The sequence below is a fragment of the Brachyistius frenatus genome, unplaced genomic scaffold, assembly GCF_029030835.1.
Source record: "Brachyistius frenatus isolate BFR_SWC_R1_liver_20210118 unplaced genomic scaffold, ASM2903083v1 Contig_96, whole genome shotgun sequence".
Taxonomy (NCBI): domain Eukaryota; kingdom Metazoa; phylum Chordata; class Actinopteri; family Embiotocidae; genus Brachyistius; species Brachyistius frenatus.
The window spans coordinates 1,431,928-1,452,397 of NW_027210695.1; the positions used below are offsets into that span (position 1 = coordinate 1,431,928).

The window sequence follows — 20,470 nt, forward strand, 5'->3', positions numbered from 1 at the left end:
GAGATGACGCCGGTCGGAGGTGCTTCCAGTTCACCGCGGGCGAGAGCTTTCTCCACCCGGCCCCCTGCCCTTCTTTTGGCTCCAGAAACACGCAGTAAAAAGGTCAAAGCATCATCTGCTGCCCGCCACATTGTTTGCCCTTTCAGCTCGCCAAGATCCCCCATTGACCTCCAGTCAGATTCCCTCCCTCTCCGCTGAACTAGGTGCTTCTTGTGCAAATGAAGAGTAAATTTAGTCTGTGCATTGTTCACTACAGTATGGACACCTGGGCCACTATGGATCTTTTTTTTCTTTTTGAATCCGCTATTTGATCCCTCTGGCTGCTATTGAGATTATAAACTCAATTGCTGGACCACAGAATATAGATGAATCTCCCCTGATATAGTTCTCCGACCTTCATTAGCTGTATCACCCAGCTCTCTTTAGCCTCTATCTCTACTTCATTCTTTCATGTCCTGTATCTTCCAGGTTATGTTATTCATACAATGGTCTCACCATCAAGTACATTTTTTTCACATAATCAAGTGTGTTTCTGAATATTTTATTCATCTTTTGAAGCAGGAAGTATCTTATCTTTCAGTAAAAGGAACACTTAATTATTCCGTTCATCTAAAAAAAATTCAGAATCACCAAATTTGGAGATGAGTCTTTTCTGCTTTCTGTAGAAGGAAGAAAGAAAAATACGACCTAGAAAAGGATTTTGAAGGTTTGGCATGATGGCGATTGTGCAAAAGAGACAACAACAGCAATACAAATATCTCTGCTTTGATATACCCTATACTGTGCTCATATTTTTCAAGTAACCAAAGCTATATCTGAGTTTTGCTAAGTCTCCATCCTCCTTACCGTTATGAAAAAAGCTGTGATTGATGATATAATGTGTAAATCTCATGATATTGGGAGGTTGTTTCCCTCTTATAATATTTGAAAGTCAACCCTTGGATTTCAGGATTGAGATTTCTCACCTGCAACCTGAACTAGGCAGATCTTTTCTGCTACCCTCGATCTCCCAGCCTTCATGTGTTGCTCTGTGTTGAATGATGACCAAGATGCTGCAGCCCCACCTGCTGTACAGGAGCACACAGTGTCCGAGCCATGTTTAAGACACACGGCCAGGAGAAAGAGGAGAGAGAGGGAGCACATGTCGGCTTCTTATTTTTAGGCTGCATGCTTCTGCTTTGCTGCGTTGTAATTATGCATGCAACTGGCACATGGGAAGTTATTTATACAGTGGAGTGTGTTGCCCAACTGCCACGAATCTTCTGATTGGTGCAACTGATTTTCTAGGTCAGACAGTGGATCACATATATACACACACAGACTCACACACACAGACAAATATTCGCCTTCTCTCTCCCACACAGCCAAATGCTTCCACCAGGGGAAGGTGATGTGCATTATTCGCCTGGTTGCTCCTCTTCCTCCCCAATCTAAATATAAACATGAGTCATTGCAAGCGATGGCACTTACACTGACTCAAGATGGCGGCATACCTTCAGCGGCTCTTTACAAAGTCTGACAGGTCCTCTTCCCCTCAATCAGCAGGAGAGTTCTCCTTCTTTCTTGTCATTTACGTATTCATACCTACTGCTCAGAGACACACCGGAGCTTTATAGTATTTTACCGGCCTGTCACTGAAAAGACGATGCTTGGGAATAATCTATAAGTAATAAACGTGGCACCGCCAGCTGTTGCGTGCTGCTCAGTGACCCCCCCCCCCTACTTCCCCCAAGGGGTGGTGATCAGGTGGGTGCTCATCTGGCGGCTGGAGAAGCAGGATCTGCCCCATCGCCTCTCTTACCGTGTCTCTCGCTCTCTTTCTCTCTGTCTTCTTATGTTCCTTGAACTCTTGTGTGTCTCAGACAGGAGCTGGTGTAAACGTAGCAAAGGAGAAAAACTGTATTTTATTATATAATGTGATCCCTCAGCATCATCCAACGTTTTCTCAGGAACAGAGAATAAACCATGTGGATGTGCGAAGCTGATTATTTTGTAGAAATGTATCTTCCACGCCTACATTTATTATATATTTTCAAATGTATTTCGACTTGATACAGGCACTGAGAGCAAAAATAATATTGTGTTTTCGCTGAGAGCTATCGATCATTCTTTTAAAGAGCATCTGCCTGACGCTTACGTTCAAAGACGGAAAGAGACGGAACCATTCATGCTTTTTCGCAGGTCTGTCATTTTATTTTGATATCATGTTATTTACTCCACGAATCCGGGGTAGGAAAAAGTTTTTCATCACTCGTAAACAGACCTTTTAAACCCTCGACATCGACAAAGATGATTAGAAGCACGTCTTCAGCTTCATCTTTGAGAGGATGGCTGTTGTTTGCTCTGCATGTCTATCATAAAATTTGCTTCGTTTGGTGACAAAGCTAGCCATCGATTGTTGGTCTGTGGATGGATTGTCTTTTTTATCTGGCACAGTTCACACTTCACCTCATTTTCATTTATAAACAGATAATGTTTATTTATATATATATATATTTTTTTTTATCTTCCAGTCAAAACTTTTTGACAGTTATGCTACTCTTTGCATGTTTCTCCTATTTGCACTACCAGCCCCTGGTAGTAATGCTTCTCCTGGCAAACAACTTCCGGGTGCATTGCCGCCACCTTCTGGCAGTAGCAATGAATTTCTACCAGGTAACAGTAAATACAATGGAAAATAAATTTGGTCTCAAACAGATTTATATAATATCTAATGACTATTTGAATATTTAAAAGTCATAACTCATCCCTAATTTCTACATAAAGAACAAATGGGATTGCAGATAATTGATCTTGTTTTCAAAAATTATTTAAGTAGATTTGGAGCTGTAACTATTTGAATTGCCAATTAATTTCCATACAATAAACGCGACATTTAAGAGTGGCGCAACGACATATTATCCATCAGTGATTTCCAATAGGGAGTTTGGTCAGTCAATCAAATTAAGATCAATTAGCTGCAGGTATGCCGGCTACTACTCTAACTATAGATATCAAAAATCTTTACAACCTATAAAATAAGGTTAATAATTTAAGATATAATCAAAACTGTAGTTTGAAAGCCCATGTCAGCCACCCTGTTCGAACTCATTTCAGTCCAGCCCGTTGGTCTGACTGCCAGCTCTGTCACGTTATCGATCATCTCCAACTCCACCAACATTGGTCATTGTTTCAACCTTGGGCATTTTTTGTATTTTCTCCTCCACTTTATCACCACCATCTATCACACCTCAATGCATCCCCTCTCTTTCTCCTCCACATCAGAAAGCAGAAAGAAGATGAAAGGAGAGTTGTGATAAGTTTTATTTCATTTTGTCCATTTCAGGTTTTGGCTGAAGTCTGTCAGATTATTATCGATGTTGATACCATGCTCAGTGTTTCCCAGAATACAAATGAAAATCAGGCTTTCTTGGTTGCATTGTACTTTTTTCTGTGGGTGAGGCCTGCCTGTTTCCGGCCGCCTGGAGGAACAAAACCTTTAAAGTGCTCTCTGTCACTTTACATTTCCAGCCTTATATTAACATTGCAGGCTGCAGAGCAAAGGGACACAGAGGAACATTAGCTGCTACTTATAACAGACCGCCCGCAGGCTGCAACCGAGTTCGAAATGTTGACCGCCAACGTGACAACCTGAAAATGTTTTGTTGAATAAGTCTTGCACCATGTTTTTTCCAACTTGATCACTAAACACAGTTCTTACGAATGAAATATCTCTTGTTTCATACATCTGCATGGATTAGGAGAATTTGTTTTATGTCTTATCCCTGTCTTTTATTCATTTGCCAGGTCTGATATCTGTTGATCCTTAAATCCCTCAATTGTTTTCAGCATTTGAAAGATAAGCAATGGTCTGTTTAGGACTTGAAAAGGAACAGATTTTCCTCTGGTCTCGGTTGTGACGTTTTTGATCCTCTTTTTCTAAGGCCAATTTTTATGCTTGGTGAGACTTTCCCTTGGATTTATTCACATCCAATCAATGAGTCTTGGGTCAAACTGTTGACGTGCGTTCTGTTGCCAACCACTCGATGAGCAGGAGAATGTAAACAGGTGATTCCCTCTTAAGGTGACATTTTTATGACATGACGTGCATGGCCTGATAGCTGCATGTAGTAGTTTGTGGAGTCCCACAAGTTTTCCAGAACAAACACATGAATATGAATTTGTCTCGAGTACAAACCGTCTCGGTCTCGACCCTACACCAACCCGACAGTCGCCTCCTCACATCTCTTCCCTCCACCCTCTCACTGCTGTAGCAGTGCAATCTTCACATGCAAATATCCTGGGAGGTGGGTGGGCAGTAGATGTGGCCAACTTGGGAACATAGATTACATTTGCATGTGAGGGGGAACAGGGGCTCAGTGGGAGCTGCTGTGCAGGAATAATAAGTCAGAAGAGGGGGTTGATTGCACTCCTCTCTTAACTCCTCAATAGTGTCTTCAGGAAGACTCACTTTGAGGTTTCTCTTACTGCTATTGTCCTTCTGTTACGACTTGAATCTTCACTCGTGAACCTTGACCATAATTGTTATTTGTTCACTTACCGGCCGGTAAGTTCATTGGATACACCCCGCGAAAACTAACGCAGTCTTATGCAATAATTCAGCTATAGACACACGGGTGCAGTGTTAAAGTAAGTTAACATACAGTAACAAACAATGTCGACTAGATATTTTAATTGCTTTAATTTAATAAAGTTAACAAGAGAATCCTGCTATTTTCAACAATTGTTCTGGATTACTGATCTAAAGTGTTTTTGTCCGATTTCAGTCACAACTTATTCCTGCGAATGTTTCACATTAAAGGCCTTGTTAAGAAGTGAAGCGTTTCTGCCTCCTGAAATGCTAGCGGGTTTTTACTTTGAAATATACACAGGGAGTGTTGAGTTTGTATTAAGGCATAATGCACTTTAACAGGGCAAACGGTAGCAGATCAAAACGAGGCTTTGAGTTTACATTGTGAATCAATCAATACACCTGAAATGTCAATATGTCAACTTTGACCATTCCTTTTTTAAAAAAATTTTATTGACTATTTTGCACGGCAAAGGCGCTATAGATTATTGGAGCTTCAAGCACATAATTTTTTTTTTTTAATGAATATTGACCTGATCAAAAGAACTGTGAATGTTTTTTTTCTCACTTAGCGGGGTGTTGTTCCATTGAAACGGTGTTAGAGAGGATTGTGTTCAACTTGTTAAGCCGTAAATTGAACATTAAAAACGTATTACCTTCATGAGAAAGGATTTATTGCTGGACTGTTTATTTAGACAGGATTAGTCAGCTACACTACGGGATGTAAAAAGGGCCGTTGCTGAGTTGCTCAATATGAGTATAGTTCCCAAGGAGGCTTTGTTTGAGGGGGATTTTTTTTATGCTTCCCGCCAGCTGACATGTGGATTGTGCGTGTCATCATCAGGAAAACCTCCCTAATATTTTGGTCAATCACTATAAATGCTAACTTATTTATACGTTTCCGTTCAATTATGATTTCTTCCCATTTCTGTCACGTTAATGCACAGCAATGCTACTGCGAGGAGCAGCAGATCAGTCCAGCACTGACCATTTCACATGACACAACAGGCCACCTTACATAACACACAGCCCTGCTGAAACTGGAGCAGAAAACCACAAGAGCCAGTCAGGAGACTCCCACTGCCCCGTTCCCTGAGAGTTCATCACCTTTTTAGAATAACGCCGCCTATATACATATGCAGAAAGCATAATCAGAAGAGTAATTTAACTTCCCTCGAAATGGCTGGTTGCGTTTTCATTAGGCACTAATTACTAATCAATACATGATTTTCCGAGAGAGTGCTCTGTTATAGCACTGGTAATTGCTTCTTATAGTATGCTGAAATGCAAATGGAAGGGATCAGTTCTCAAGTTGTGGGCTGAGACTGAGCATGGCAACAATGGGAGCCTTTGTTTACCAAGCATTGATAATGAATGTAGTGGGGCACTGGGAAATTACAGTTCTCATTTTGGCATTTCCTATGGACATTAAGTTCCAATTAAAAGGGGAAATTGGGCATCCTGAACCGAAAGGATTGATTGACATTGATTATATGCACGATGTAATGCCAAAGCTGAACCGATTTAGTATCTCACTTCCAAATTAGCATCCAAATATACAAGCCGTGATGATCAGAATTAGAACAGTTTTGCATTCTAATCCCATAAGAAGATCTGTTCATGTTTATCCATGTATATCTCGTCTAATAGTGTTTATGCTGGCTAAATCCACAGCAAGCTGTTGATTAATTTCCATCAGAATTGAATGTAGTCTAACGCTGCATTAAATCTTATCTGTTACTTGAGAAAAACGCACTTGAGAAAGTATAATTTTCAAATCAATTCATAAACATTCTTAAGTTATTACATTCATCTGGGAAAATTACTGAAAGCATCGCTGCAACATTTGGGAAAAATCTCCTCCATTTTTGTTCTTAGCCCAGTATCACGGCAAAGCGTGCAATACACCTGCCCGTCCACTAGAGTTGTTTCACCGCTTGTTTCTCCCCAGTTTGTCCAAATGTGATCACTTCTGGCTCCAAAATAGAAAGATGGGGACAGCCAAAATACAAAACTCGAGCCCTCGGAAAGGCAGTTCGCAAACCAACGGGTGACGTCAATGCTGATTGCTGCTTGGTTTTAGGCAGTTCAGGTTTCCTAGAGTCCCCTACACTCTTGAGTGGAGCGTGTTGGAGCTTTTCCAGGTTAAAGAGAGAATGAAAGAAGTGATTTAGTGTCCTCAGACTTCACTGTCTACAGTAAGACTACAAGTGCTGTTTAGCGATACTATTTGCTATTGAACAGGTAGCTGATTAGTGTCAACAGAGGCTGCACTTAACGATGCTTGATACTCATTTCTTCATTGAACCGGGTTTGATTAGCTGTAATATTGTTTTGCAAAGTCCTGATGCTATGTGATGATAAAAAAAAAAAACATAGATCAAAGGAGCATTTCTTTTCTTTTTCTGCTGTTGTTGCTTAAAAAAAAGAAATCTAAAGGATTGTTTCCCAACACTTAAAATAAAAAAAAAAAAAAAAATCCTTATTTCAATCTGCTCATGATAAACTCCACTAATGGAGCCCACACTTGTGTCTCCACACTGAGCCTCTCTGCCTCATCTGCAGCCCTCTGCTCTGTTAATTATGGATAATGGACATGAGCCGGGGAGGTAGAGTCCCTTCTGCCAGAACAAAAACAACTGATTAGGTAGAGCTAGCTGCGTCACAAAGAGACAATGAGGGTTCGGTCATCAATCAGTCTGACTGTAGTTTTCTCTTTGCACACCATTACTTCAGTAGATCAAATATCACCTCTGAACTTATCTCTGAGTTTTTCTAATCAGCCAGAGACCTGAACTGGCCTGTGTTCGTTATTGTAGGTGGGAATATGAGATATCAATAGTCAGAGTCAGGGTGGTGACTGGCAGACTCACAAAATTGCCCTTTTCATACATCAAAATGTGCTCTTAAGAGACTTTGCTAACTTTGATTGCACCCAATTAACCTAGAACTGCAGCCACCCCCCTGCTTCATTATTTCAGAGCTCCTTTCTTTTCTAAGGGAAGTTTCAAAGGAGGTATTTGGATGAAGCTGTCAGGGACCTTGGACCATTCTTGTTCAGTTTGATGTGCCTGACATTGTGCTCTGGCTTCTTAATGAAACATAAAAAGTCATAAAAGGTTCAAAGAACTTGACTCAAAGACTACCAAATGTGCCATTTTGACGTGCCGCAGCCTGATTCTGCGAGCGCCTCGCTGGCTTCACCCCGATACTGAAATGGAAGTGGACATAAGCTTGTCAACTGCTGTTGTACTCAAAGAAATACTGTATAAGAATTCAAAATATAACCACATCCCTTCACTTTTTTTCTCCATTTCAATGTCCCTGCTGTGAAAATCAGCATCTCCTCACCTTTCACATTGTATTTATTTAGGTCAGCGCTCAAAAAGGCCATGCTTCCTTTTATTTGCGAAATTTATTGTAGACATCCAGCCATTACATACACGTATATAGAGGTTTTTCTTTTGCAGGGTGTGCTTTCTCTAGGATTTTTTTTTTTTTAAAGTGTTAATAAAATGAAGCGGCTTTACAAATAAAAGAAACAAAATTATCGGTCAAAACTGGATTTTACAAATAAGATCTGCAGTACAACCATTAATGAGTTCTTAAAGACCAAATTATTGATATATAGTAGTTAATGAATTCACATTTAAAGCAGCCTCAGTGATTAAAAACTGTCTTGTTACAAACTAATTTTAGGAGTGTGTGGACATGGGCAACTGCTCTTTACAAAAAAAAAAATCTGTGGATCATTTGGTGAATACAAAAACGATTAGCTTTAGCCATATGCTGCCCACAATGGTTATTTTAATCCTCATCTGCAACGGTTATGATGTTTGTTTTTTTCTTCATACTACTGGGAATGGTCAGTGCTCACGCTCAGGAACAAATCTCTGCAGAGCCTTACTGTATTGTCTACATCGGGACTAATTCAATTCTTCTGTCCTTTGCTGCCAGCTGCACGTCCCAGTCCAACCATGCTCTCATCAAACAAACTTGATTAAAACAGTCTAATCTATGCGGCTGCTTAGATGATGCAGTTTGTGTGTGCATGTGGGTGTGTCGGTGCGTGTTTGTGCCCCGATGCCCTGACGTACAAGAGGACCTTTGTTTGTCTATTTAAATACTGACAGCGGGCCGAAAATAAGCGTGTAGGGCACTCAGGGCCGCAGACATCGACCTCGGTGACAAGAGCCTTTTAGTTTGAGGGTCGGAAAACATGTTTCTTTTTTAGTATGAAAGTCTGTTTGGCTCTGTCAACTGGTCGGTTAATCAGCTCTAGAGAGGAAAGAAGTTGCATGATTTTTGGCGTACTGCCGCAAGATGATTTGAGTTTGGTATAGTTATAGCGACGGGATAGTTTTGCCAATAAAAAGCTTATATCAGTATGGAGGGGATGATTAGTTACGGCAACAACTCGTGTACACATGGCATGTAAGAAATACATTTAAATAGACTATGCTATCAGAAACTATCCTTCCTGTAAGAGTGAATTTTACTCATAAGTTGTTTCACCTAAACAACCATTTTCCTTCCAGTTTCATTTCAATTCTTCAATTTCAAAATGCTTTTAACCGTGTGTGCGAGCATGTTCGTGCACCAAAGATGGAGGGGAGAGAAGGAATAAATATTGGCCCTGACACAATGAAGGTACATTGTCTGGTGTGAAAACCAAATTTCATGGGAGCTCATTAGACGGGCCACCTCAAAGATTCCCAAAAGAAAGAATTGGCGAGTAGGATAAGCGCAAAATTGGATTTTCTCTTCTCTCTTTAAATGCAGAATATCCACCACTCAGTTTGAAACTAATGAGCTGGTTCTGGATATGATGTATGTGTATGAGATAAAATATACAGTATGCAGCCACGGTAACAAGAGCACACATACCCTTCAAAGAGTATTGGTTATTTTTCACCCTTTCAGTCTCAAATGGAAAGATTAACTAAGCATCACTGTAAGTGCAGAGTATTTAAATAAGGTCTAGTGTGTGTGTGTGTGTGTATTTCCGGTCATGGTGACTTGTACTTATGGCAGGCTAACAGTTGGCCATTTCCATTTGTCAGTAATGAAATGGCTGTGATAGCGTATAACGCTGTTAGTTGTTATCTGAATGCAAAAACACAAGTTGACCAATAACAGTTATAGAGGAAGATGCTCTCTCAGAATCATGACTTTATTTCTTATTGACCCTGCAGGGGTCCATTTTGTGGGATGTTTTTTTGGATCTTCTATCGTTTGAGGATTGCCCCTGTCGCATCATATCAAGACATTTTCATCAGCTGTAATGGAGTCTGAGAGCAAGAAAATGTTAAAGCAATCTGAAACGTCAGCTGTATAACTTTACATCTTGGTAGTGAGTGAACAAAGGCTTCGTTTTAAATCCCTTGGAATGTTCTCTGATATTCAGCAACATAAAAGAAAAATGTCAGGCAGACATACCACTTCCTCCTCCAACCACAAATAGACCAGAATACAATACAGCGAAAAGACATGGCGAGGTTAAAGCCAGAGCCACGACTTTAGCTTTTTATTGACTGCAAAAAAAAAAAAAAAAAATCCACTTTAGCTCTTTGCTTCTTCCAAGTTATACCAAGTAATTCGAGAAACAAGTTAAAGCCTGGTATCAGTGCATTGTTGAACGTAAGAATGGGAAATTGTAGAAATGACTCGGTAATTAAGTTGAATTAAGTATAATATGTATAATAAGTCAGTAGTTACTTAAGTATAAGCAGTGGTGGGAAAAGCAGCCAGTCCTCACACCGAGAAAGAAAACACAGGTCGACCACCTACTGTGTATTTATGTTTATTGCGACCTCTGTTTAAATGACCTATTGTGTTGTTTAGGTGTTAGGACGTGTTGGTCCTATAGAGGGCGCTTAAAATGCTCATATATGTCGTACGTGGAACTCGACCTGTTGTGTCGTTGTGTTATAAGGATGTAGGAAGAAATTCTGCGATCATTTACTTCAGTAAAATTACCACATTCCAAGTTTTCTACCAAAGTAAATGTATTAGAAACAAAATGTACCTAAAGTAAAAAAAAAAAAAAAAAAGTGTTTATCATGCATATATTATTATATTATTGCATCATTATGACTGGTGCATTAAAAATCTTTAGTTCTGTGTACGCTTGGGTTCGTTAGAGCTTTACTTCAGGTGTTAGCATTCATCCCTAAACTGTCCCTAAAGAGATATAACTGCCTCTGAGCAGAAGTCTAACTTTGGGTTCATACATCCCGTCTCTCTCTTTGACTCCATCACCGGAGCACACTAATGAGTGTTTCCTAGCAACCGTTAAAACAGGGCTGGTAAAGTCAGTGTTGGCAAAAAGACTCGTGCTCAGCGAGATCCTTCTCTTTTCCTCTCAACTTGCTATTCATGTGCCATCTGCACGCAGCAACAATGCACATGTTCACATTAACATCAGAAAGGTTAGCCTCTTCTGCCAACATTTAATTACGATGCATTGTTAATTAGCCACCATCTTTAAGCCCTAATGCCATGTCTGTGATGCAGTAACACGGATGATGGGGACAGATCATACCAGACATAAAGCCGACAATTTCTATGTAACCTACGGGTAGAATGATGATATATATTCACAATATTTCACGGTATGTCTCTCTGTCTGCCATGATAACAAGAACTGACACCATAACTGATGTGAATATGATATGATGTGAAGTTTTTTTTCTGTAATAACTGTGCATCAAACCAGGTGATTATAACCTGAGTGCTGGACAGAGTAGTTGGCTGTATACGTTTAGAAATTCATAATACAATGTGGCAGTGAAGTCCTTCACAGAATTGTTATCACTGAAATTATAGCCTGTAACAACCCATTACCGAACGTTAAACTATGAAGAAAACCCTCTCATCACGGCGTAATGATTTCCGCAGAGATCTGTCGAGGCGAATGAGCCAAATGTGACTCAAATTAGCATCAATGGCAAATAATCCACATTTGCTTTGCACCTGTAGAAGCCAAATAATGCAATTTGATTGCAGTATTATCCGGAGTGCAAACTCTCTGAGTGCTGATTGGGTTACATGAGAGGATTGAGTCCTGATCAACTGTAAGCAGGTTGAGGAGGGGGGCGGGGGGGTGGGGTGACTGTGTGTGTGGGTGTGGGTGTGTGTGTGTTGGGAGGGGAGGCTGGGGGGGGGAGGCTCAAAGGAGTATCTGATTCACTTTCTAGATTGGCTCATCTGTGAACCCAAAAGGCAGCCCATCGGCGGACGGGTTTAGCTTGCTGTCTTGTAGCCCAGAAGGATACAGTCATGTATCACTTATACAAAGACAGATTGTGTCTCATAGTGGGTCATGCATCTAGTTTTAATCCTAAGAACATTGCCTTAAACAGCTTACGCGATCTGGCTGAGACTTACGATGCTCTTTTCCAAATGAGAAAGTGTTTGATGGATGTTTGGCTCAAACCGGATCATCCTGACCAGAGAGGTGACCAGTGAGGACCGGCAGAGTGCCACGCATGGTCATGGTTGTCTCCTCCAATAATACATGCGAAGCTTCAAGTTATGCAAAGTCTGCACACCTTTCAGCTCCGGCATTAGGAGGGAGTCGGGTGTCTCAGGTGAATAGTGTTGTTTATTTTTTCCTTTTCCTGGAGATGTTAAATAGAAAAACCTGCGATGGAGCTAACTATGTAAATGCAGAGGGTAAAGGCTTTATCATTCAAGGTTAAAGCACAGAAGAGGCACGGCTCGTGAATGCTGTGTCATCATCATGCAGGGAGACCATCTGAATGTTATTATGCCGTCTGATTTGAGTGCCAGCTTCAAGGGCATCCTACTCTACCCAGACGATTATTGAAGTTCTTTGTGGCACTCAACCAGACCCAAACAGCTTTTCATTTATGGAAGAAAAAAACCCATTTAATTTTGTTTACTCAGGCGTTTACTTCATTTAGTAAATTTTGAGTGCTCTCATTTGCTCCGTTCAGTCAGGTTGTAGTAATGTTCATGACGAGGCTGTCTGTGGCTCCAAGGTAACAGCTATTTGCTGGGAAGCATCTATAAAATAGGTACTCCAGCGCTGCTAAGTAAATCTGGCCACTTTGACCAGTCGCAGTGGGTCAGATGTAATTTGCCTACTTGCTTACTGACTGTCCTCCACCTACACTTAGAGCTGAGCACGAGCAAAGCCCGTAGAGGTTTGGGGAGTAAACATGTGCTTAACTTATCTCTGTTATCAAAGTCCTGTTTCATCAGTTCATGTTCTCCTTTTAGAAAGCCAGAACAAAGCCATGGAGGCGCCACACTGGATACGCCTGTTTCCTATATTCCTATATCACATATTCAATTTCCGTTTGTATGCTTTCACTTTTGATTGGTACTCTTGTACATTCAGCTAAGTAAATGGTGAAAAATGCAATTTATTGTTAAATGTCATGCAATTTAGTCTGATGACAGAGAGGCATTGAAGGCTGCATAATTAGTAGGTGCAGCGTACCCGGCTATTTCTCTCCCCCCCCCCCCCTCTTCAGCATCTGTAGCGGCGTGATTATCTAATGTTTTGATGTCAAGAGAGAGAAATGTTGACTGACAGGCCTGGCCAGACTGGAACACCAGATCATACAGCAGAGACCTATCCTTTATCCTTTGCACAAAAACCCCCCCAAAAAAACAACACAAAGCAAACAAAACATTTAATTATTCTTCCGGCCTCAGAGGCAGAGTACCGTTGATGTGCGGGAATGAGTTTATTTTGGCCATACTTGTATGATCTCGCTGTTAGTGGTCAAAAGAGATAGAGCTTGAACGTTATAGTGAAAAAAAAATCATTGCCCAGATATACAACTTTAATAATTATATACTTTGATAAATGGTTATTTATGAAAATCCATAGAAATGTCACCAGTTGCATCTAATGGCAATGACCTTCTCTACTTATTCAGAGATGCTGAAGTTATCTGTTTTCAGCCCAAATCTATAAATATTTCATCAGGAGCCTGCATGACGCATTAATCATCGCCACTTTGTTTCTATTCATTAACACCAGGTAACTTCCTGGGTCTCCTGATTGAACAATAATATTCATGTTTCCTGTGAAGGACATACAAATCTTGTCTGTCTGTGCTGATTGGACCTCTCTTTGTTAAAGTTTGAATTATATTTTGCCTTTAGATGGCCTGCGCATCAGGTCAAAGGCATCAAAGTCTACCTTTCTGCAAGGTGTCTTAACATGTTTTAGATTTTCCTTGTTTGTGTTTCTTTAGGTTACATCTACAGATGTTTCTATCTTTTGTTGCTCTGAGGGCTTTTCAGTTTGTCGTTGCAACAAACGGTACTTGAAGTAGACACTTTTTTTTTTTTTTAGGTAGTTTAATAGGAAGTATTCCAGTCCAGCAATACATTGTTAAGAAATCTGGGTAATTTTATGATTAAAATGAAGTATCATCTTGTAGTATTGAGAAGAACTTCGTTTCTAGACCAGTGTGTTTCAGCACGTTTTCCTCACCAGAGTCAACCTATACAACATTTTTCACTAAAGTCACAGCTTTTATTATTAACACTGTTAATATGCTTGCTGGAGCTTCTGCTGCATTCAAATGGAACTCATGAGCTCGTGGTTACAACATGGGGAAGTCGTGTGCACAGCATGCTTCGTAGTAGTCGTAAAAGTACCATTGCTAGCCGACGGCGTCTGGAAGAGGCAGAGACTCATAATTTAGCAAGCTAACGTAATGTAGGAAATGCAAAGGCACAGAGGAAAAAGATGAGGTCGTTAGGAAAATCAACATTGTCCTCAGACCTACCAAGTTATTCTACATGACTAAAATTACAAAATATTAGCTTAATATCCAATGAAAGGTGAACGTCCATGGTTTCCGCCATTTCCGTAAACGTCAGTAAACACAACACAACTAGTGAACTAGAGGCGTGTAGAAAATTACAACCACATGAGGGGGCCATTGATATTGACTCTTCTTGTGTACACGGTAAATACAACCCCATTGAAAGCAGCATTGTAAGATTCCTTCCTGTGTGCACATTGCAAGTACATTATGGCTCTTTTTTTTTTTACCTCTCTCTGCTACATCACTAGGAGCAAAATGTCCCAGTGTGCAAGGTTTGTCTTTCCGGAGAGGAGAGGAGAGAAGAGGTGTAAACTTCAGATGTCACTCTAAATACAAAACAAGCCATCACTATGTAAACAGCTAGAATATCAGGGGTGCACCAGACAGTGTCATATGGCAGTCTCATTACATCCCACCAAAATACAAATGCCCCTGTGCAAAAGGTTTGGCAGGCGAGAGATGTATTCATCTTTTGGCTGTTTGCTAACAGCCTCATTGCTTTACTTCTGCCAAATTCTTTGAGCCAAATTCAAGTGGGCCTCAAATCTGGCTGTTGTTAAGGCTGCCTGTCTGGTGGGAAGGAAGCAACCAGCCTCAGGAAAACTATGGAAACGGCTTCATCCAGCCTTCGAACTGCGCGGAGAGGTTGACATAAGCGAATGATGAAAGCTTCCTCCTCAGGAGTAATATCCATACAGGATATTGGCTCTGTGTCCCTGCCGCTTAACAAAGAAGCTGCCATTGTTCCTTAAACATTGGTCCCAACCGACTTCTTATTAAATAGATGTCGAGATCTGAACACCAATATGAGCTGTAATATTGTTTGTGTTTTTCATAAGACTGTCCTTCTTGTGTGAATACTGCAGTGGTCTGCAGTGCTGCACTGGAGAAAATGTAATGTGTTACTCAAAGGAGGGAGATAAATGGACAGCGGGATGGTCAGTTGTTAATCTCAGCTGCAGATATTGGAGCCTGAGACGCACTTGGTATACAGAGATCATGGAGGCTGTAGCTCAGTTGGTAGAGTGGGTTGCACACTAATCAGAAGGTTGTGTGGTTCACTCCCCAGTTCCTCCTGTCCACATGCCTAAGTGTCCTTGACACTGAACCCTAAAATTGCTCCCGATGGTGTACCATCGGTGTGTTGTAAGTTGCTTTGGATAAAAGCGTCAGCTAAATGTAATTTAATCATGCAAAATGTGCGGGACACTGATTAAAATGACTAAATGCCCAATTAAGTGTACTTTAGCCAACTAATACAGGTGTTATTAAAGTATGAAATAAAAAAGACTTGTATGATAATAAGCAAATCTAATCTTATGATATTAATAAAATGTACTATAAACCAGACCCCAACTGACATGTTGATATGGCCGATATTGTTTGGCAGTTTTAGGTCACTACCAATACCATGACTCCAGAAAGTATTCAGACCCCTTGATGTTTTACACTTTCTATCCACATTCAACCCGTTATGACAAAAGTAGTTTTTTAAATGTGTGCACATTTATTCAATATATATATATAAAAAAAACTAAGAGCCTGTATTTACAAAAGGATTCAGGCCTTTTGTTGTGGCACCACAAATTGGAGTCAGATGCATCCCGTTAGCTTTAATTATCCATGAGATGTGTGTAGAACTTGATTACAGTCCACCTGTTTCAAATTGAATGGACCAGACATAGAAGAAGTTTGGAACCAACAAACTTCCTCCATGGAGCTCCAGTGGTCCTCTGCAGAGATACCAGTCCTATAGAGAAGCGTGGTGGTGGTAGTATCATGCAATGAATGTGGAGCAGCAAGGACAGAGAGACGAATCAGAACGGAGAGAATTAAGGATGAATTCAGTCAGAGAGGTCCTTGAAGAAAGAACCAGAGTTCTCCAGAGTGAATACGATGTTTGATCGGGGTCACCTTTCATCACAACGATTCGGAGCAAGGAGCAGCTTTGAAGCATGTCTCAGTGGTCCAGCCAAACCCCAGATTTAAACCCCACATGAAATCTGTGGCGAGACCAGAAGATTGGCAGGTGACAGATGCTTCCCATTCAATCTGACAGAGCATGAGAGAGTCTACCGGGAGGAATGAGGTAAGCAGCCCAAATCAAGGTGTGCTAAGCTTACTCAAGAAGACTCGAAGCTGTGCTTGCTGCCAAGGGGTGAGATTAATTATTTCATGAATGAGAGATTTCCATTTTAATTTGTATAAATTTGCAAACATTTCGAAAGGCATGTTTTTGCTTGATCATATTGGGTTATTGAGTACAGATTGAGAGGCAAGTGTATGAGTGTAGCCATTTAACATTAACGCAATAAAGTGTGCAAAAAGTGAAGGTGTCTCAATACTTTCTGAATCTACTGTATAAAAAATAGTAGTAAATGTAGACTGTCCAGCAGAGAGCACTGATGAGTTTGTCTTTCAACTATAATCCTATAAATTTGAGCCCTTCTTGATACTGGGATTGACCTGAAAATGTCATTATTGGTCAGACTCCAGTTCTAATAATATACTGTTTACTGAACGTGACAGGAACATGAATCATTTAACAAACATGCATGTTGTCTCAGTTGGCTCCCACACTCTTCATACCCCAGTGTGCTTCAGACTGTATGTGTATGAAACATGAAAGATGAAAAGACATTTCCACTTTCTACGTGTGGCTCGGTCACTCTGCTGTTGTTGACAGCTTTGGGCCGCAGACGAGCAGTGACGCCGCCGGGAAAATAATGTTTGAGCTCACCTTTAGCCGGCTCCCAGGATGAATGTTTGCTGAGGATGTTGAAGGCAGGACAGCATGAGATGGCTGCTTTGAACATATGAGTAATTTAGGATGGTGCAACAGCTGTGAAAGCTGTGAAACACACAGATGAGAAGTTTTTTGGGGGGAATTTTTTCCTTTTTTGCTAAATTAAAGCTGAACAAGCCATTCATGCCCAATTCACTTCACTGCATATGTGTTAAAAACACAGCTGATAGTTTTTTTTTTGAATTATAACTTCTAGATAATTAAACAACCGCTCAAAAATTATATTTTAACTGTTAAATCTTCTGTGATGCTTCTAAAACTACATTTTACTTCCTCACAATTAAATTCATTGTGTTCTTTCTTTTGAATAATAATGTGTACAAACAACGGAAATGTCAAAGGTGATAAACACAGTTATGGTTGAGTTTGTTTTTGAATGCACTGACATGATATTTTCAAGCATTCTGCAGTAACATTTAGCTGCATGACTCTCAGGTCTCCTCTTGACCCCTTCAATGTCAAAACAGACATGTCCTCAGGCCCTCTTCACCTGGCTTATTGGGTGTCAATGACTGCCAGTGATCCCTACTGGTGTCCCCAGGCTTCTCAAGTCTATTTTAGGACCACGTATCCCAGTGGGTAGCAGTGAGGTGTTTGCTTTTCAATCCCACGTGACCGTTGCACATTCATGAAACACCTTTTCAGTAAAAGCGCCGAACTGGCTTTCAAAGCCCCCCTGCTGTCCGCTGGTAAATATCAGCCGCTAATTAGCGCTTCTTTATATCTTTTCGAAGATTGGCGTCCAGTTTTGATACTCGTTTGCTGCCTTTACCAATCAATGGATAAATCTCCCACTGCTCTCTTTCTCTTTCCATCTGGGAGTTTCGATCCAGAGAAAAAGGGATGTATCGGAAAATGTTGCTTTCATCCACATTTTGGCAAGAAAATTGTTTTATTTTGGAAAATAGATGAGCATGATTCTTCTTTTTTTTTTTTTTTACTTAAACCTGAATGTTGTTTTATTACATTATCAGTCCTATTAATGGAATTCAGGTCTTACACCCTGGGACATGGTATATTGCCCCCCCCCCCCCAGTTAAAATTGTATAGTTTTGTCCCATCAAAATAAAAAAAGAGGGCACTGCTCACATTTCTCTAACAGCAGCTGCCCTGCAAGACACAATTAAGAAACACTATGCAGCCAGTATACAGCTTTGGCCATGTCACCTCCTCGAACCAAGTGGTGATGGAACAAATTCAAATACTTCCACCATCCTGAGTTTCCCCATCTTGTTTAACTTGCAGTGTTGGTTTTGCATGGACGTGTTCAGCTGGGTTAACTGCAGACAGCTGTTGCACAAACATCTCATTCAATCACCGGCTCAAACTGTTAAAGTTCCAGCGAAGTGTAGTCGGACTGTCATCTGTGAGAACTGTCGGGAGAGGTGTAAATAGTTATCATCTCTTTCTTCTGATTCATATCGGTTGTTTGTCCTTTGAACCTATTAAAAGGTCCCAACATATGTTGTTTATGCATAACTGCGACATGGTGTGCCATCTGCCTCTTGCGAATGAGGCCACCAATGTCTGTCACCAATTATTGTAAGACGTATTAACATTTTAGGATAGAGGTTCAAGTTTAGGATGAAACCAGTGCTTCATATTTCCATGAGGTTCTGTTGGCTAAAATGAAAATTGTAACGACAAATTATGATCATTATTTCCATTTATGCAAAATACTGTGTGATTAAAGCAGCAGCAAGGTAACAGTCATTTAAAAGCAGTGTATTCTGGAAGACATCTGGCCTTATCTTCTCCAAGTACGAGCTACATTTGTTATATATTCATTGTCAAATCATGGACACCTGTTATAATGTCTGACGATAATTCAAACGTGTGAAAAAGCATCAGTAAATGTGAGTTCAGGTGATTTTCTGTATACATAATCAAGAGTAAAAACTTTTTTTTTGATGGATTTGAAAGCATGCAGTTTAATTACAGTGAATTACCTTCTACTGTACTTTCTTTTCATACCACCTGTCAGTCGACTTCTTTTCACTTAATGGTGGACATTTTATTGAACTGTATTAATTAATGTGGTTAACTACTGTAAAACCTCTGCCTTTAGGCACTGTGGCTAATACTGGACATCTTAGTTAAAAAACCTACAGTGACACACTAATTATATTTTCGTTCATTTGTGTCTTCACGAACTAATTTGACACATTTCATTACTTTGCAATAAGCACGGTGGTAGAAATATACTGCTTGAGCCACTCGAGTGTTCTATTATGTTTTCTTTACCCCGTTTCTTCTGTTTTTATGTTATTGATAATGATGCTGTGATGTTTCTTTTTTAGTGAACTGCTGTTTGGAAAAGGGAGACTGCGAGAAACACCTCCGACTGAAGATAATGTAAGTGTCACTACATCTATTATATGACCTATGTATGTAATGGACAGCATAATATAGACCATTTACCGCACGGTATACAATCCCAAATTCCAATTTAATAATTTGTATAAAAAAAATAGCCTAATTGCATTTACTAAAAAATGACATCTTAACCCCTGTTATTGTCCGATGCACAAAATCAATCACATCAGTAAATCCAACTGGGAGGCAGGATGCTTGATGGCCTCGGGCCTCATTTGAGATGCAGACATTGTCCTGTTGCTTTCTTTAATGAGATCTGGAGGCGTGCAATCTAATATTCACCACTGAAGCTCCAACATGGCCCCTGAGCCTGTAGCCCAGAAAGCTGCGTGTTAATTCAATGGAGTGAAGTCAGCTGTGATCAGAAAGGGCTGGAGTGGCCGTTCAGTCAGAGGGACGAGACGCACTGGCCTTTTTTTTTTTTTTTATACATGAATAGTCCTTATTTGTGTTTATTATTTATTTAGTTGGCTGGGCTTTTATTTAAATGTTTCTGACAATATTTTTCTTCTAGAACTGCTTTGGGGGTTGAAATCTTATAAAACTAACCAAAGGTAATTAAACCCTGCCATGACTAACAAATACAAATGTTGTGAAGGGATTTGTTCCTAGATTTTGTTTAAATACCCACTGTGAAATCCTGTTATACAGAGAAGCATTATAATTCAATCAAAATTAAATGTGATTTGATCCCTTTCAAACATGGTGTACTGACAAGGAAATATGTACATATTTGCATGTCATTTTTCACTGTTAAAAATCATAAATAATGATTTGGGCTTAGTTTTTGAGATACAATGAAATGAAGGTATGGCAGTGATGATTTGGATAAAATTACACTTTTGCGGGTTTGTACTCTATACAGTATGCAACAAATAGAGATGCATGCACAGGCTGACT

General features: G+C 40.2%; 1 protein-coding gene across 2 annotated transcripts in view; it reads left to right on the forward strand.

The window, feature by feature from the left end:
- The window catches only part of syt1a (synaptotagmin Ia), a 154,260-nt gene that overhangs the window by 23,608 nt on the left and 110,182 nt on the right, over positions 1-20,470 (forward strand). For both annotated transcript variants that reach the window (XM_069711007.1, XM_069711009.1), the window contains exon 2: positions 19,495-19,549. The gene's annotated coding sequence lies outside the window, so the exon portion shown is untranslated. The remainder of the gene's footprint in view (positions 1-19,494; positions 19,550-20,470) is intronic.